This window comes from Xiphophorus hellerii, chromosome 2, assembly GCF_003331165.1.
Source record: "Xiphophorus hellerii strain 12219 chromosome 2, Xiphophorus_hellerii-4.1, whole genome shotgun sequence".
Taxonomy (NCBI): Eukaryota; Metazoa; Chordata; class Actinopteri; order Cyprinodontiformes; family Poeciliidae; genus Xiphophorus; species Xiphophorus hellerii.
The window spans coordinates 28672690-28692311 of NC_045673.1; the positions used below are offsets into that span (position 1 = coordinate 28672690).

Genomic DNA, 19622 nt, shown 5'->3' on the forward strand with positions numbered 1-19622 from the left:
GGTTGGAACGTGTTATTGTTATACATCATTGTTGTCTAATGATGTTATGTTATTTCACTTCGACTTAATGAGCGTTGTTACTGTTACTTCAAGTTAAATCTAAAACATCAGCCTGATGAAGCCTAAACTGAATTACTTTAAACTGAACAATTACAGCTTTGTAAAATCTTTACTCCATTTGAACATTTTTAAAAAATATTTTTTCAATGCTTTTCTCTTTTTTTTTGGGTGCAAAAAAAAATGTGCAAATATCTGAACTGAGTCTAAACTGCCGCAAATTGTAAACACAATTTGGATTTGGGAAACGACTGACATTTCAACTTTTTTTTATTGCATGGATCAAATTAGAAATGCAAAAATCTCACTGCGCTGTGCAAAAGGAGGTTTTCGTGAAACCAGCGGCCTTATCCATTTTGAGACATCCTGACAAATTCCGAAGCCGTGTCTAGTGAATAAAATTTGGAATCTGGACATAAAGAATAAAGAAAACCTCATGACTGACAAAACTGATGCTAACATCCCCATCGAGACCAAAGTCTATCTACTTCAAACATCGTTTTATGAATTAGTAGGGAAGCTTTGGGGGGATTTAGACTATGGGAAAGCGCATTACTGAGTGATGCTGATGATAGCTGCGGAAAGGAATGCATGATTTATCTCCTTGTTTCTCAAACGCTGAATAATCTTATTCAAACCAGACAGAGTGTGTACTGTGCTGGTCAGTTCAGGGATTCTATCAGGGGAATCAGCTCTGTGAAACTGACAAGCTGCCTTAAGTGATGTGATTACCAGAAGCCTGGTGCGTGTCAGGCGCGAAGGACGGCTAAGACATTTTTACAAGCTAGGACTCATCCTGCGTACGTGCTCTCCATCTCTGTGAAGTCCGAGTGTGCGTCTGACTCTGAGCAGGCTGCCGGAGGCTGCAGTCCCCCCATGATCAGTTTTGCCTTCGAGACTGGAAAGGCAAAAGGCCACTGGAGCCACAAGTCAGAATTTGTTAGCTGTTGCATGAAAGTCATTTCTGCTTTTAAATGAGCCTTAGGCAGTTGCTATTATCTCTTTTTACGGATGCGTTCTTCTGCCTATTAAAAGTCTGGATGCTGTGTGTCATCATCTACGCTTGTCTCAATCTAAAGTTGTCTTGATGTGAAAAGGTACAGGTATGGTTTGGCTTCTGCGTTTTTATAAATGAAATTTTAAAAAGTAATGAATCCGAAACCGTTTAGTGTGGAACACCTCAATATAAATTTGAATTGTCCAGGTATTTTATAATTGAACAGGTTTGACTGAATGCCTTTCAGATTCCTTAAAAAGCAGAGAAATAGTCATTTAAAGCTACAGCATGTAACTTTTATATAAAAAATATATTTTTTACATACTTGGTGAGACTATGTCGTTACAGTATGGTGTGAGACAGATGATCTGGGGGGAAAAAATTTTAGAAACTATTTAGAAACAACCAATCAGATCCAGGAGGCGGGTCTTAGCGCTGTCAATCACTCTGGCATGCACCTTCTCATCCACTCAGGTCCCTCCACTTTTCACAGATTATCTGTGACAGTTTTGTCAAATATGTAACAAAGATGCATACTGTAGCTTTAAATATTAGTGGCGCCCTGGGTAAAAAGCCATGCAAAAAAAAAAAAAGAAAAATTAAAAATGCTACTGATTTGTGGGGCTCAGGAAACTTTTCTAAATAACACGCATGGTTTTTATTTGTCAGGTTGACACTGCTTTGAGCCTGACATGCAGCATTGCAAACTAAACCTGCTCTCTGTGGTTTCAGTGCCTGTCAATTGCAATTTATTTCTGGATTTATGAATCAGCATCACTTCCAAGCATCTTTCAGCAGCAGAGAAACTTTTTGCCGAAATGTACGTGAAAGAAAATATCGCCTGAAGTTTGCCGACGACAGCTTTGTAACTTCAGGCCCAAATTAACAGCCTTAGGCTTCATTCACAGGAGACTGTTGGCCAAGGCCAAAAAACCCCCCCCAAAAAACAAAACAGTCTTCTTCTCATTATCATAAGACAACAGGATTAAAAATCAAAACATTACATATTTACCTCTGCAACAACAGCAGATTTAATACATCTTAAACTAATGACAAGTGCATCTCATTTACTTTATGTGACAACATTTTTTTGCTCTCGCAATTTTCTGCCAGTTGAACCGATGGAGGCATAAAGGAATCTGTTTTGTCTGCTGGTTGGAACAAGCTGGAATTGTAACACCGGGGCCAGCTTGAAGGATTTAAAACACCACTAATTAGAAAAAAAAAACCCAGATGCAATTCCAACTTTTTATGCAGTCAGATGTTAGGTGCGAAAATATTTATTCAATATTTACGCTTTTCTTTTCACGTCACACGAGTCGTGTGATCAACAACCAGACGTCACGACAAAGAAGACGACAGGAAGTGGTCGAGGACGATGGCGCCTCTTTTAATGACTTATCGCGTGACCAAGCTTATTCGGGCGAGATTTTTAATTGCGCTTCTTGGAAACACAAAAATTGAAAAATGCTTTTGTTTTTTTTGACAGCGGAATGTCAAAGAAGTTTTGCTCACATTTGTAGTGGAAAGTAAGACCAGTTCTCCAAGTCTCGACTTGCTAAAGATGGCGTAAACCAGAAACCAAAACGGTCCACCCCGTTTCTCATTCTGTGTGTGCTGCTCTCCCTGTGTGTGTCTTAACACAATTTAGCAGCAAGCCGTTGAATGAGTCAGGATGTAGATTCTTTGCCTCCACTTTACTTTGGTGACCCAAGTACACGTGTAACATGGAGTAAACTGTGACACATAAATAAAAAAACAATAGCTGCGTTGAATTCATTAGCATTAGAAAAAAGTTAAACAAAGAAAATTATAAAACTATGCCCAAAACGAATCAACATGAACCCAGAAGCGCTGTGCAGCTATCAAATTCCACGTTTGCTTCACGCATCCTTAACGAATACGATATTAAATGAAATCTACTCAAGAATATAGAATGAAAACTTACAGACGGTGATGCTGTTGGCACAAAAGAAAAGCTGATGCACCTCTTCGCTAAAACTAAACGAAGCGGCTGATTTCCTGTCCCGTCCCTGACATGACCTTCAAAAGAAAAGACTCAATGTACTGTCACAAAATTAACACTAAAAAACTATTTTGCAACTAATTAAAGGGCAGAACACTGTGGGTGACACTTTCTCTTTCTTGCCCCCCTTAAGCCCATTGCAGTTAGACATGTGTTGTTCACTAGTGCTGCTTTTTTTCCTCTCTGAGTCAACAGAGTGGGCCACATGACAATAAATTAGGTTTCAACTATGCTAATATTGAAAAAAAAAACCCTGCAGATTGTGATCATAAACCAGCCGTGCGAGTCTGAGGATGAATCAGATGGTGTCAACGGTTTTCAGTTGCTATTTCGCTCCCCAAAGGGAACGTACCTTGGTGTCGAAAGGGGAAATCTTAATGATCTCTCAGGTTAGACAAGAAAGGATTTCAGCTGAGCCGTCAGGTGAGAACTTGTCAAGGTGAAATCTTGGCAGGCGATCTGTGCGGGAGGGAATCTGATGGCGAGCAGTTTCACAACTCTCTCTCTTCCTCGTTGGCCAAGACAAATTCCCACTGCGGCAGTTCAGTGCATATTAACCAGATCGGTCCTGTCCCCCTGTTTGTTGATACAGTAACTCTTGCGCCTATGTAAAGGGACTGTAAGAGGATCATAAAACACTAAGACACGTTTCCGTTCCAAGGAAAACAAGGCAGAGAGCGTGCTATCATCAAAAAGTTCATCGTAATCCTCCCACTGTCATGTTTTGTTCCCTCAGCCTTGAGATGAGATTTCCTGCTGGAAGCCAGCGGGACAATAGCATCGCAGTCACGGCGTCCGTAGTTCAAGTCAACATGTACATCGAACATGCAGCCATTTATTTCAGTGAAATTATGGATGGCCTTACACAAAGGCTAGATCGTGAATCCAGATTTGTGTCACACAGTGTATATGAAAAATGGCTTCTCTGTAGCAGAAATAAAAAAAATAACATAAGATAAAGAAGGAACTAAAGTTCTACCTCAACTGGGGAAATCTCAGATACAGGATATATCTGTTCTTCAGCATGTCAACCTGTAAACATGCTCGGATTTCTTTTAAAAGGAAAAAAAAAATTAATAGCAGAGCGTCGTTCTGAATCAGGCTGTGAAAGATAACAAACAAAAAAATAAATAAATACATGTACGCTGGCTACACGGAACACATTTGGATTTTCTTTTCCACTTTGTTTTCTTAGTTGTGTTTCCATCATAAAACCAAGAATAGATGGAGGTTCAGCTTTCATCAGACACTTGAGAGGTCTTTTTTTTTTTTTTGTCCCGTTTTTCTCGGCAACATGTGCTTTGAATTTTCAAGCAGTAAAACAAACAAAAAAAAAGCTTCTTGTTTTCCGAATATGCTTAGAGACGGCCTAGAGAGAGGCTACATGCCAAGGCTACATTAGAATATGTCAAATCTGACATGTATTCTATAATTTTGTTTTCTTTTGTACACTGATTTAATCAGCAGGAGCTAAAGTTCCTCATTGCACATCCAATAACTCATAACTGTGACTCTTTGTGTTTATATACTGCTGCCTTTTTAATGGCTGAATTAAAGAATTTATGCCACATGTCTTACGTTTGAATATGAGCTTTTATGTATGTTCTGCACTCTACAAATATAGTCCTTATGGAAAAAGGACTTAAAGAAAGTCATTGTTAATGCTGTAGAATATTACATTTATAAAATCAAATGTTTCTTACGTATTTTTGAATGAGGCACACAATCCGTGAAAAGATCAACCTCCTACCAGTGCGTCTATTGGTGACCAGCTACAACCAATCAGAGCCAGGAGGCAGGTCTTGGCACTGTCAGTCATCCTCGTGTATTCGCTGCTAAATGTGCTAATGGTGGAGAAACAACGTACCGTTACATGAAAACCATTTATCTGCTGTTATTAGTTGCTGTGCTAACTAGGCTTGCATTCACTACTGCTAACTACAGTGCAGCAGAGAGAATTGGGGAAAGGAAATACAAGGGGATGAGCAGCACCACACGGAGAGTGACTGACAGCGCTAAGACCCTCCTCTGATTGGCTTTTCTAGTTCACACTGGGCGAAAGTAGAGGGGCTCTGTTTTCTTCACAGATTATAAACTGTCATAACATGATGGAAGTTTCAACAAATAGAAAACAATATTTTTTTCTCTATAAAAGTTACATGCTGCAGCTTTAAAAGAAATACTTCAAAAGCCCCATGCAGTGTTTGCCTTAGGGTCTTGCTGTCAGATGAAACCAAAATGAAACTTTTTGGGCTTCATTCACAATGCTAACATGCACACCACCCTGAACATGTGCTGGGAGCCTGGTGCTGACTCGCGTTTCCTCTGCTGCCATAGAGAATCTGGTAAAAGACGCTAAAGATAAGATCATCTGAAGACCTGAGAAGGGGCGGAGCCTCAACTTCCAGCAAGATAACGTCTCTGCACGCAGAGACAATAGAATGATTTTTGATAAAATCGTGTGTTAGAAAGTCCAAGTTCTGAATCCAATTAAGTATGTGGCAAGACTACAAAAAAAAAAAAAAGAACTGCTGTTCACGGATTCTCTCCAACCCATCTGCAACAAAAGAACCGGCACAAACTGCAGTCAGAGCTTTCAATGCTGCAAGGCAGTAAATGGAACTGCTAGCTGCAGTACCTATTTAAAGGTACTGGTCCCTGTGCTGTTAAAGATATTTCTTCAGAAGTTGTTTAAAAGCGTTATTTCCGTACAAGGCAGGTTTTGTGAGCTCCACAGAAGTTCCAGGCTTCTGAATCGTTTTTTTTTTGTGTGTCTTTTCCTGTTCTCTTAGCAGCACTCAAATGTGTCCTTTTGGCACTAAAAACACTAATCACTAATCTACACCAGATCTCTGACACACGGACATCATTAAACTAAATGGACATGTTTAGTACATACTGATCCTTGGAATAATTTGTTCAACACACAGCAGTCTATCTCCTAGCTACTCGTGATGAAACTTTGTCTTGTTACGCACCGTTCCGTTATCCACTACAGTTTACGCTGAGCTACAAACGCAGCAAAGCAAATTATTTTCACGTTAGATTAGATGAGCCATATCTCTAAACGACGCCTCATTAGCTGGAGTTATGTGTGGACAGCTTGCGCGTTGTTGCCGTGGTGAATTGATTGATCTCAGCAGCCTCGTTGTGTTCCTGTGGTGGTAATAAATTTTTGCAGCAGGGCGGAGAGCGCAGGGCGGGTTCCGGGATGCCAGCGGAAGGAATTTGTCTAATCAGTTTTTTTGTGTTTTTTTTTTGTTTGTTTGTTTGTATTTTTCAGTCATATTGACTCATGCGTGTGTTGTTCCTCAGCGGAGGAGAGCAGGCGGTAACTCTCTCCGTGTTAGGTTTGAACCCTGCGCACACTTTTTAATTTCTTTATTAGTCCATGTTTGTGATACATGATCCATTTTAGAAGTCAACATCTTCCATGGCAGCCACAACGGTCATATTATCTCATTTTTATCTGATCAAAAATTAGATCAAACTTGGATCAATCAGATCAAACTTCCCCGCATCCGAGGAGGGGGAAGTTTTATTGCTTCCCCTTCGATTCACAGCTTGTTAACTTTGTCGTGAAAGTTCCTTGACTACATGGTGGCTGTTAATCATTAGTGTGGAGAGCAAGAACTCTGCCAAAAAAGATGTGATTGGTATCTGAGCTTGGACTTGATTTTATACCTTTTTTTTGGTTCAGTCAAACTGATTAGGTAGTAAATATTTGTGTCACATTATTACAGATAATGCGTTCCTCCAATTACCCTTTCATACTGGTATTTCCTTCCTGTTCAATGACCAGTAAAGTATGCTCACCTAGCAATGCATTCAACAGGGTAGAATGTGCAACTTTATCACCAGATGAACCGGGCTGACTCTTGGGACATGTGAAAAAAGTCCACCACATTAGCACAACATCTCCCAGGGTTACATGCGCACCATTGACAGAGCTCATGCGTCGCAGCAATGATTCACTAATCACATTATTTGATGTAACCTAGGGACTCACTGATCCAACTTTTACCACTTCCAACACCAGTATAGGCTGATACCGGGCCGATGCAGAGAAACAGAACTGAGTCGACTTAAATTGTTTCTTTTCTTAAACACAGATATAAATGTACTGAATTGCAGCATTCTATTTTTCGGTGTGCGCTTAAACACACCGACAGCTTCACAAGCATGGTGAAACACATGAAAACAACACAACATGCGAAAACAACTCATTTGTTCAGTCAGTGCAATTCAGAGTAGGATAGCCAATGTGAAATAAATAATAAAGAAACTGAAACTGACAAAAAACAATAAGTTGACTACGTTGGTCAAACGTAAAGAAAAAACTGCAACAAATCTTCTTACAAATGGTTGAAAAGGTGAAATTAGGAATTTTAAAGATAATGTAAAATGAATAATAAACACAATTGGCATTGTGTTTATTATTCCCTGTGGACGCCTGGGTTCTCTCTGGGTACTCCATCTTCCCCCCCAACGACTTACTCATTTATGGGATTACACGTCAGTGGGAAATTATGGGATTTGCCAAAGTATAGGTGCCCAAGCTTTACTTGATTTTTGTCAAGCTTATAGAAGTACAACAATAGCGCCTGGTGTTTGTTGATGCATTAAAGATTAGTTTTGATGCATTCAGTGAATAGATGAAACAAGAAGGTTTTTTCTGACTTAAGTCTATCAGTCTCTAACTTTTGAAAAGTACTTTATTTACCTCCCGAGGATATGACAAGATAACATGACTAGTCCTGTTTAGGTTGCCCCTGACATGCCTCAGGTCTCTGTCCTATCACCTAGCTGCTGATTGTGTTAATGTGGCTCCTCTAAGTGCACCTCATGCAGACAGCATTAGGACCAAAGTGAATTTTCTTGGCTGCTAACTCAATTTCTACACAAACTAAGTGATCTAGAGTCGCTAGGGTTTATTTTTTTTTCTATTATTTTCTTTGACATGCTTTTGCAGTCTCTAGCATTCAAATAGAGCCTGCATGCTTTTGCTGTTTAACCGCTGAAAGGATGTGTTAGATAAGACGTTTGGTTCCTTTGTGCGGTTTATTCAGTAACACGTTAAATATTGACTGTGATTCTGACAGATTCTGACAGTATTTTCCAAGGGAATCAACTTCTTAAGCATGTTATGTCAGAGAGAGGCAAGATGAAAGAAAAACATCACCTCCACTCAGAATCCCAGCTGCCCGGTGTCATAGCCAGGATCGGCTCCGGGACAGCTGGACAACAATGGCAGCTTGGTTTTTCTCTCGGCACTAATCCTCATTATGAAACATGGGAAGTGAGGCCTCGCAGCAAAATTCTCAATATTGATGTGAGCAGAAGATTAAGATAAAAAACATCCCTCTCTCTGACAAAGCAGTGGACTAAAGCCATGTGAGGGCCTGCGCCTCACATTTATCAGATTATGCGGAGAGGGCCGTGAGGCCGGCGGTCTGGAGAGCCTCGTTCAGCTCAATGGCACCTCAACTTCAAAGTGGCGGTGAAAAACGAGATGAGGACCCTTGTCCTCCGCTTCGGAGATGTCGGGCTTCGCGCGGCAACGCCTCCACAACTCTAATTCGTCTCGCGATGATGGACGGGCGTTCTCACGGAGGGGTACGTCTGGATCGGACAATATGTTGTTTGTGTGACAACAGGAGTTGCTGAATTGGCTTTATCCTCTTAAAGGGAACATCTTGGGCCAGTGTGAGCGTTCTGTTTGGGGATATAGGCGTGTTTTTGATATCGCAATATGAGTAACAGGATGTTGGGGAGATACCGGCAAAGCCAGTGACGACAAGTCAAAGCGATTTTCTCACCAAAGCCCCGCCTGTAGCTTGATGTGTTTGGCATGGGCTTTGTTTGCAGGCCACGAGTGTCTTTTGGAGCTTTCAGAAGGAAACGCTGTTTGTTTTAGATGGTTATAATTTAACCAAGATGTTTTCCCATCTCCTTCCTTGTTGAGGCAAGCTAGAGCTCACAGTAAGACAAGGTTTTCTCAGTGTGCTGTCAGCACAGTAGACTGCATCGAGACATTACAAACTATCCAATTTAGCTGCAGTGGGAGACAAACGGCTGATATTTTATCCAAACAACTCCAATTTCATAGTCACAGCAAGAACGGGGGAGATTAGATGTTGCAGTTGTTTGTCCTTTCAGAAGAACGTCCTTTAAACTCACGAAAGCAAAGTTGTGAGACTTTCGAGAAATGTCTTGCATATTTCAAAAATATTCACAGGCCGTTAACTTCACAGACATGCTTAGAAAACATAACATCACATATGTCCCTTAGGGGTTCCAACGCCGTCTGTAAAGTGTGGAATCAATTTTCAGAGATTAGAAGTCTGACAAAAAAAAAAATCTGGTATGGCAAACATGTTTGACTTTCCCCACTTTTCACAAAGTCTCAGTATTATTATGCAAAATTGACTTTTTTGAACTTTACGTCATGCTCTAATGTTATTCCCGCCACATCAACCTACCTGGAATTTTGCTTTGATTCTTTCAAGGATGTTTGAGAAATCCTTTAATCTCCCGTGGCAACCATTCAGCCTGTGCAAAACGCCTGGATGGATCTAGCTTCGCCTTCGAGGACGAGGCTCCTCCACGGAGCTGAAGTTTCCAAGCTTCTGCCTTACAGGGCAGCGATTCCCTGTTTTACTCCTCCACTCAGCTCCTTCAGACTAGCCAGCAGCAATAATCGACCACCGGGCAGAACTGCACATGTGCTCCTCGTACAAACGACTTCTCACTGCAACGCTGGTGAACACTTTATTAAAGGGTTAATAGAGAAGAAATGTTGTGATGACTTCCTGAAGGCAACGTTTCAGAAAGAGCAGGAGTTTCTTAAAGAGACAGAGGCCCAATTTCAAGGCATTAGATAAGAAAGTAAAAATATTTGATGTATGTAGCATTTTTCTTAAACAACCAAAGATTTAATTAAATCTGGACATGAGGCAAACGGCTCAACAGTTACATTTGGCTTGTCCTTCAAGAAATCTGAGTTGAGAAAAACGATTTGTGACAAATAGTCATGAGAATACTTTTGTTGTTTTGACCTGGTAAATCTCATTAAGTAGCCAAATATTACAGTTTTTTCTGTCTGAACGAGCAGGACTAGGATGAATTAGGATTAAGAAATCCTAAATTAACATCCAATTTCAAAGCATTAAAATAATGTCAAAATTCCTTTATGTCCTATTTTATATGGGCAACATTTTTATAACACTGCTAATGTCACCACTACTCTCTAAGATTAGGATTTTAAGATTGAGCTTTTCTTCGAGTGTAGATGAAAGACCCTGCATTAATACTCAGAAATAATTTTAACATCAGCAAAGAAAATAAAGCTAGCAAGGATGAAAAAGTGTAAATATTTGAATATCCGATAACTCACTCCGGCTTTATCAGGTTTTCGTTAAAGATATCAATATAATCGTCAGCGGCAGGCATTAAGTTTTTTGATAAGTAGATTTTATACTCAAATGATCAGGATGCTTTAAAATGTTCATATAAACTATTGGAATAAATCTTGAATTTGCAGGAACCCTGATTTGTGTTCTTGGTTTTGCTTTGTTTTGTTTTGATTGTTAAGAACAAAGTACTTCAAAGCAATAGCAGAAGTTGAATGTTTGGTAGTTTTATGGCCACCGAACTCCACATAGGAGGAGGTTTTATGGCTTCTTTTTATGTTTCTGTACCATGCGCAGTGAAAATGTATATTTTCTTTTAAATGTTGAGCTTTGCACAGAATCTAAGTCATGTATACGCCATGTTTTCCTGAGCAACTCCAAGCCCTGCATTGCTTGGCTGCGGCCCATCGTAAGCAAAGTTGCCCTTTGAACTGCTCTAACATCTAACAGACATTAGCTTTATCTGTTAGCATAATGTGGCTTTTATGTTGCTGTAACAACTTCTGTCCCCAGCAGATTAAAAACAGTGACGGTGGTACATTTTCATACACTCATCATGGGCATTGATGCTAGCAGATATGGAGACTTTTAATTTTTCAGGGTAATGTGATTACAACAGCAATGGTTTGAAAAATAAATTTTGGGGCTCAGATTGGAATTTATTGTGGATTTTCTTTGATGCTCACAAGTTTTGAGTTCAGGCTCAAATACATGCAGCCCCACCAATGTATGGCTAAAGGTTCCTCTGTGTTTTAGCCATAACACATTGAGGGTTTTGATTTTGCATCACATTTGACTCTTATTCTCTGCATAATTGCAATTCATTTAAATTAGTTGGTTTATCTGTTCCCAACATTTTCAAAATGGTTGAAATCAACGCTTTGGAAAGATCATGTTGTTCTGTTGGAACACCTGGTTGTGTTTATATTTCAACCATTCAACTGTTCATTTTAGGTGAAGCTGAGTGGAATGTGTGGAACAGTAATATTGATTCAAAGCATATATATGCTTTGAATCCACACATGGGGATATATATATATACTGTATATATATATATATATATATATATATACAGTATATACACTGTATATATATAACACTTTATTTGACGGGTTGTGAATAATTCTGTCATGACAACGTCATAAACATGACATAACAGCTGTCATGAACATGAGTAAGTCTTCATGAATATTTATGACTGTTGTCATAAAGTGTCATTCGGTACATCATGACACTTTTAATACAAAGTTGACATTATTCAAAATGTCTTTGTTATGACAACTTGACATTAACCAAGAAATCATGATCTGACATAAATTTGTTATAAAAGTATTACTGATTAAACTTTAGCTTTAATAACATAAAGCTACATAATTTTTAAAGTTTATTATATATATATATATATACATACAGTATATATATACAGTATATGCTTCTCCATGATGCCATTTACAACCGTTCTTAGGAGCGCAGCAGATGCGCAGTTACAGCAAGTGTTTGCTCATTGCTGCTGCCGCTAGTCTAGAGGAGCACTCTGCGGGGAGGGACTTCGGCCGGGGACAAAAGCTCCAAGGCAACGCTTTGGGTAAATAGGCGGAGCTTCGCATGAGCAGCCGTTATGGCACCCCTGAATGGTTGCCATGGAAGATTCAAGGATTTCTCAAGCGTGCATGAATGAGTCAAAGCAACACTCTGTGTGTATGATGATGAGAGAATGACATTACAGCTTCATGCACAGCTCAAAAAAGTCAGATTTGCATAATATTATGTAGCATAAGATTTGCATGGAACATAATAACTCTGGTATTAATGATTACATTGGAAAGATCAGCAGAAACCCTCAATGTTGGTGTTTTACTCAGAGTTAATTAGTTTTTATTTGGGTTTTTGTTTGATTTTTTTATATATATACTGGATAAATACTTGAGAAGCAAGAACTCTGGAAGTTTGAAGTGCAACAAAAACATGTGGCTGAATTGTCAAGACATCAGCATAATTGCAGCAAGATGTTCTTCTCTGTAACTTAGCAATAAAGGCTAAGCTCAAGATGTACATATGAATATTATTATGTTTTCTCCCTCTGGGATTAATAAAGCATCATTCACTTGTGGTAAATTTGAATATATACCTTATTAAACATCTGTCCTTCATGACTCCAATGACTTCTGTCATCAGTTTCCTTTATCCGGAATCATTGACATCTGTTATATTTTGGACGAACACACACAAAAAAAAATGGTATAAATAAATATGCAACACTGTCAATCCAGTGTCATTTAATAAAACTGAATAAGATATGGATTTCAAATGTTCCATCAAAGTAAAGGATGCAATGCAGCCCTTTTGCCACGCAGACACTCGAACATTCAGACCCCAAATGTTTTGGGATAACATTTGGGGTCTGATATGCTCAGTGAGCTGCTTTCAAATTTGAGCAACCTCTCTGTTGCCATGGTAACTGTTGGGAAAGTTATAGATGTGACTACGTAAATGTTAGAAGTGCTGCTATTAATGTCTTGGCAGCGTTATGGCCACCGAACCACACATAGGAGGAGGTTTTATGGCTTCTTTTTATGTTTCTGTACCATGCGCAGTGAAAATGTATATTTTCTTTTAAATGTTGAGCTTTGCACAGAATCTAAGTCATGTATACGCCATGTTTTCCTGAGCAACACCAAGCCCTGCATTGCTTGGCTGCGGCCCATCGTAAGCAAAGTTGCCCTTTGAACTGCTCTAACATCTAACAGACATTAGCTTTATCTGTTAGCATAATGTGGCTTTTATGTTGCTGTAACAACTTCTGTCCCCAGCAGATTAAAAACAGTGACGGTGGTACATTTTCATACACTCATGGGTGTGAGTTTTAGCTGACTTTGAGGCTTTTAAAATTTTAACTCAACGGCAATGATTTAAAAACACAAAATTTGGGGCTCAGATAGGAGTTTAGTGGGGACTTTTTGTTTAATACCCACACAAATAAAGCTTTGATTTTCGGCTGAATATTATTTTTAATGCATACTGGTAGTAAAGTTATAGATATGAACTACATAAATGTTAGAAAAGCGCCCAAAGAAAAGGAGACATTATGGTCGCACAGCATCTAGGCTAACCTGCATTGCACAACACAAAAATAATCCAGAATCTATGTTCCTCTATTGACAAAAAAAAAGAAAATCAAGTGAAATTTTATTAAAAAACAAATCTGTAGCAGTATGAATGGAGTAATTGATGTAGATACTATAAAATGTAAATCCAGTCGTTTTAGTCCTCTTGGTCTCAACATGGGAGAGGTGAATATATACACTGCTGGTTATGGGAAAGCATGGCTGTTTTCACAGAGAGTGAACTTACTGATTCTTCTTGTTGTGGTCAAATTGCTCTGATTGTCAGACTTCATCTCCAACACTAAACGGTATTAGAAATAGTGCCAAATGGAACCAAAATGATGCCACTGTCTTTGTTGGCACAATAGCGATATGAATATATATATATATAAGTACTTTTTAGAAAGTCAAATAGTGGAAGTCAAACAGTTACAGGCTGGAGCTGAGTGTTGAGTTTAAACAGTAGAAGTCAGATCCGGTTTCTTTTATTTGCTTTATCCCAACTCCTGTCTTTGAGTGCACAGCAAATAAAACAATTTTTTTATGCATTGCATTGAAGTTTTACTTTGAAAGAGACCCTGTCGGCTGCTGCAACTCACAGTGCTTCATGCTCTGCCTAATGTATGAAGCAGGAAAAGCAGTGAACTAAATTACAGCATTGTTTTGTCAAAACATTCCACTGGAGCGCCATTTAGACTACTAAAGCATTATCAACAGGTCATATCAAAATAGAGAATAAGCAAGAATTGACTCATTATTGATTTGTCATTTAATTTAACTAGTAATCTTTCTCTCATTAGCAAGCAAGAATGTGCAGTAAGTTAAAGCATGTACTATGCTACGGTCTTTTAACTGTTCATACCAAACAGCTAACCCTGTCTGGGGCTTCATAACTACAATCACAGTGACACCTCACCAACTGAACACTGTATTAAAGGGGAAGTATTAGGTAAAATCTGATTTTTTTTTAGCTTTACATGATGCTGTAATGTTATTCCCTCATCAAAAACACAACATGTGGTGTTGCTTTCATTCTTTCGTGCATGTTTTAGAGACTCCTTTATCTCCATGGCAACCATTCAGCTGTGCAAAACGCCTGGTTGCTCCCCCTCTGAGCTTCGGTTTCCAAGCTTCGGCCTCACAGAGCAGCTCTCTCTGCAACTGCCCCTCTCCGCTCCTTCAGACTAGCCAGCAGCAATTAGCAAGCACCTGGTGGGACTGTGCATCTACTGAGCTCATTATAGGAGCTACTTGTCAGTGAAACGCTGGTAAAAACGTTGCTACAGGGCTAATCGAGGAGCCATATTGTGATGACTTCCTGAACACGACGTTTCAGAAAGAGCAGGAGTTTTATAAAGAGACAGAGGGCCAATTTCAAGGCGTTAAATTACAAAGTAAAAATATTTGACATATGTAAAAAAATGTTTACAACTGTTGGTAACATAGTAAGGAAAACACCTAATACTGCCCATATAAAGGAACTTATAGCACATTTTACATAATGAATATAATGTTAAAAGATATTAGTCAAATAGAGAACTTAAATTTCAGGCTTAAGGCTAAATTTGAATCCCCAACCTTTAGCAACGCAGTGTTACAGACAGATATGATTTCACTTAGATGTGAGGCATAAGGTTCAACTGTTGCCTTTGGCTTAATTGCCAAAGAATTTGAGATTTTGAGTTGAGAAAAATGACTTAAGGCAAATAGTTATATTACTTTAGCTTCTTATCCTGATAAATCTCATTATGTAGCAGGATGTTACAGATGTACTTAGAGATAAAGTTTTTTTCCGTCAAACTAAATTTCAAGAGTGCGCTGTCATGAATATGACCAGTGAGCAAATGTAGGGTATTACTGATGAAATGTGCTGTTATCCTGCTGTCATTTCACTTACACTGAGCTTTCAGGCATACACACGTCAGTGATTTTAATGAAGTATCATGTGTCGTAACGGAGACACTCTATCAGCAAACGTTTCTTCCTAAATGGCCCGGATCAGTGTCAGGAACAAAAACAATATATAAATCCTGATTGTCGCAGCGGTGGGTCTGATGTTTATACAGAGTCGGGGAAAATCCAAGAACACGAACACTGTTGTAGCAGTATGTATCAACAAAGTGTTAAATCCTGTCAAGAGGCTGTCAGCGACTCACGGACAGGAATGGATTTTCCCCGAGGACAGATCGACCTCAAAGCAAAGAAACAAATAATTACACTTTATCCCAAATCTGGGAACCCTGCCACTGGGGAATCCTTTCTTCTTCTTTTTTTTTCTGCTCCAAGATTTATACCCCATTTACTATATAATCCGATTTTGACAGCAGAAGAACATGTTACATGTTCTAATGTTTATACCATTGATGTAGGAGAGCATTGGCTAATGCCCTTTCCAGACTCTCACTAAGTGGGATCATCAAAACATTTACTTTCCTTCTGTTTCACTCGAACTATCAGTAGTGCTTTACAGACAGATACGTTCTTTTTGGAAAGCGCGAGCCTGCGCTGAATAGTTACAAAACATAATCCAGTGCTCTGCTCCTCAGGGGCCTAATTTTCAGCTCACCAAATTTTTACGAACATGTGTTTCTGGACAGCCACTTCATGACTTGTCAGCACCGGGAGGTGTGAGGAGAATTGAACCTCGGGCTTGTAGTCAGCACAGCTCCTTTAATGCGACTGTTTGTTTCTTTTTCCTCCAGCCTGCTGCTGCGTTCGCACTGCTGGGAATCTGTCTCTTAAAACCCCGAGGAGCGGCGGCGGCCGATGCCGCTGTCATTCCTCACCTTTCATGTCAGATCCCGCTGCGAAGCCAGGTGATTTTGCTCAGGCTTTATTTGCTCTTGCAAAAAAAAAAAAAGCCACGGGGATCACCATTAGCTTAAGAAGAATAATAAGAGATTCTCTGCTAACAACTCACATCTGACCTTCTTCCAGCGGTTTGAGCCTCAGGCTAACTGAGCCGATTGACTCGATTTGTGAAACACACGCCACTGATATTTTGTAGATGTTGGAAGATCTATTCAGCTTGTCTTCGGATGGGTGATTGTGGTTCCAGTTGTACGATCAAATTGCTTCAAAACAGTTGCGCAATGTGATTTTAAGCGGTGTGTAGTCCTGTGAAGAAGTGTTGGCGTGCTAACAAATGTCTTCTGCTTTTGCCTTGGTTTTCGTCACGCTCACTGTACATGTTTCAGATCAATAACATGTTTTAGTGTTGGGCAAAGGAAACATGAGTACAAATAAAATTCAACTTTCAAACAAACAATTGATTCAATCAATAAATCAAGTTTATTTGTATGGCACATTTCAGCTTTACATTATGACAATATAAATCCACTGTACAGTCACCATTTGTTAAACCAGTAGCAGATTTTACATGAATTTTGTCAAATGCAATCATCAAAACACATCAAATATGTTTGTCAGTGTTCTAGTTATTAGAGGTCTCAAGCTGCTCTTGAGACCCCTAATTCAGCTTAACAAGTTTGTTTTGTAGTCTTGATTTAAAGGAAGTCAGTGTTTCAGCTATTTTGCAGTTCTCTGAAAGTTTCCTTAAAGGGAAAAAAATAATAATAATTGCTTTCCTTAAACCCAGTAGTTGTGCCAATCTGTTCCTCGGGTTTTGGCAGTAAATGCCATATACCCTTCCCGAAAATTGTGGAACAACTCTGGTTCCCTTTGTTTCGCAGAACAGTTTGAAAGCAGTTCCACTGGTGGGTTTTTTTGAGCAGTAATTGTTTACTCCCATAATTTCTCCGAGTTTATTTTCCAGCTGTTTGGAATGAGCGTCTGCGCCCTTTGAAGTCAATTTTTTTTAAACAACCGTTGCAAATAAAATGCTCCTGCGTTAGCTACTCATTCCAGTGTGGTGTGGCAGTGGCAGTCAGCCTCGGTGCTTTTTCTAAAACAAAGAGAAAATAGCCAGAAATGAGGTTTTATTAGGACAAAACAATTTTGTGCATTCAGTCAGTTTGGAAATTATGTTTTTTCCCAGGGGTTGTTGTTTTGATCATTATCTTTTTCTTTATGGTCATAATGTGGACATGGCACACCCACTCACAAATGGCAGCTTTGCATAACTCAGACTGGAGGAGGAGGTTGATCATGTTTGGTCAAGTGACAGTTGTGGCGACGCAGCGAAGGATTATGGGATGTTTATCTGAAGCAAAGAAGCAGTGGTTGTCAAAAGAGTACTGAAATATAAATAAAATATTTCAATATGAATGTAAATGTTGGTTATTTGCCATAACATCAATATATATTGGATATTTATATCAGCTCAAATTGTCATGTGGTTAAAATGATTTAGTTTCAAGCGATCTATTAAACACAGTAAGTTAAGACACATAACAGCAAAGGATATCAATGGTCGCACCAACAACAATTTTAAACCATCCTCATATTTTGTCTGATATCATAAGCAAAATGAGTGTTTAATCAAACTTTAATCTTGTTGTAATTGTTTGAGTCTCTTATTTTGAAGTAAGGAAGGAAGTAGTTCTTGTGTTTCCCTGTGTCGACAGACTTATTATAAAAACTGTCCATTGTCCGTACTGGCAGCACAGTTTCCTATATTACTTTATTCTTTCGCCTGTGAAAACATAAAGCGGTCTCATTTCCAGTGCTTTTATTTTTTTTGGCGTAAGAAGAACGAAATGCACCGACTACTGATTCTATAAAATCTTTGCTCCATTTTTGGAAAATACATGAATGAAGATTTAAAGTCTATTTTCCAAATCACCTGTAAAATCTCATCCCTCAATGTAGAAAAACGATCCGTCATAAGGGGAGTCGGGATAATGAGTATCGGTTTAAGAGGGACAGGAAAAATGTGGAATTGGTTATTTACATGGAACGTGTTCAGAAAGGGAAACATCTAAACAATGTAGGACATTGCAGCACTGGAGTCCCTCAAACCTGGATTGCCTGTGAAGCAGTTGCCAGTGTCCTAGTCGGTTAGAACAGTGAGTGAAGAGGCAGCGTCTCATAGGTGTACTAGTTAACTTTACTAGCACTTGAAGGACCTTGATGTGGGTCTCAGTGTGTGTTTGCATGTAGCAAGCTGCTTTTCTTGGGTTACTTCCCAGTAAGTGTGGCATGTTTTTGACATATCTGTGTAGAGGGACACCACATATATAAATGAAGCAAACGTTTCCAACATCGGAATAATGGGATTTCCGTCATCTTAAGCCAGGGGTCTCAAACTCCAGTCCTCAAGGGCCTGTGTCCTGCAACTTTTAGATGTGCCTCTGCTGCACCACACCTGAATGGAATAATTAGGTCATTAGCAAGGCTGTGGAGAACTGATCGACAGAAGGAGGAGGTAATTAAACCATATCATTCCAGTGTTTTGTACCTGTGGCAGCATCTAAAAACTGCAGGACACCGGCCCTGGAGCACTGAAGTTTGACACCTGTGTCTTAAGCAGACTCCCAGTAGAACCCTCACTGAACTCTCTCTGATAGCATTGCTGTCTCATGAGGTGTTTTTTTTTAATCTGGAGACATTACACTGTCAAATACGTCATTAATTCTGGAGCACAAAAACGTCTCCAGTGTTTGGTTTATAAGAGACTGAGTCGTTTTGTTGTAGCTGAAGGTTCGGTGTCAATCGATGAAAAAAATCAGTCATGGTTCCAAAAAAACCAGGACATAAGACGCCTCACTGAGAACATACCATTCTGTCAGCATATACAAAAGAATATGTTGTTTGAATTTCATGTACTGAATTTTTTTCTATAAAGTGCCTTGTGAATTGATGCTGTCAAATAAATTGAAATTAATTTAAGTTAAGTTGACTTCAACAGCAGGCATAAGTAACATTGGTTGGATTCAATCTGTGTTTTTCCCAGGTCTGCTTAATGTTGTCTTGCAATATATATTTTTTACTTATGTCATCAAATTCTTCCACTCTTATTTGCTAATGAAATGCCTTTAGTAAGTGATGTTGGATAATAGTTCAGTTTGGCCTGAACAATGCCTGGTCTCCCTGTGCACCAAACTCTGTACAATCAACTTGGCGGT

The 19622-nt window shown here is 39.2% G+C and overlaps 1 protein-coding gene across 2 annotated transcripts in view; it reads left to right on the plus strand.

Annotated features, from left to right (window-relative positions):
• The window catches only part of kitlga (kit ligand a), a 42439-nt gene that overhangs the window by 9175 nt on the left and 13642 nt on the right, over positions 1–19622 (plus strand). The window contains exon 1 of one of the 2 annotated variants that reach the window (XM_032545888.1): positions 16721–16725. The exons of the other annotated variant lie outside the window; for it this stretch is intronic. The gene's annotated coding sequence lies outside the window, so the exon portion shown is untranslated. Of the gene's footprint in view, positions 1–16720; positions 16726–19622 lie in introns of those variants that run through there. 2 annotated transcript variants of the gene reach the window in all.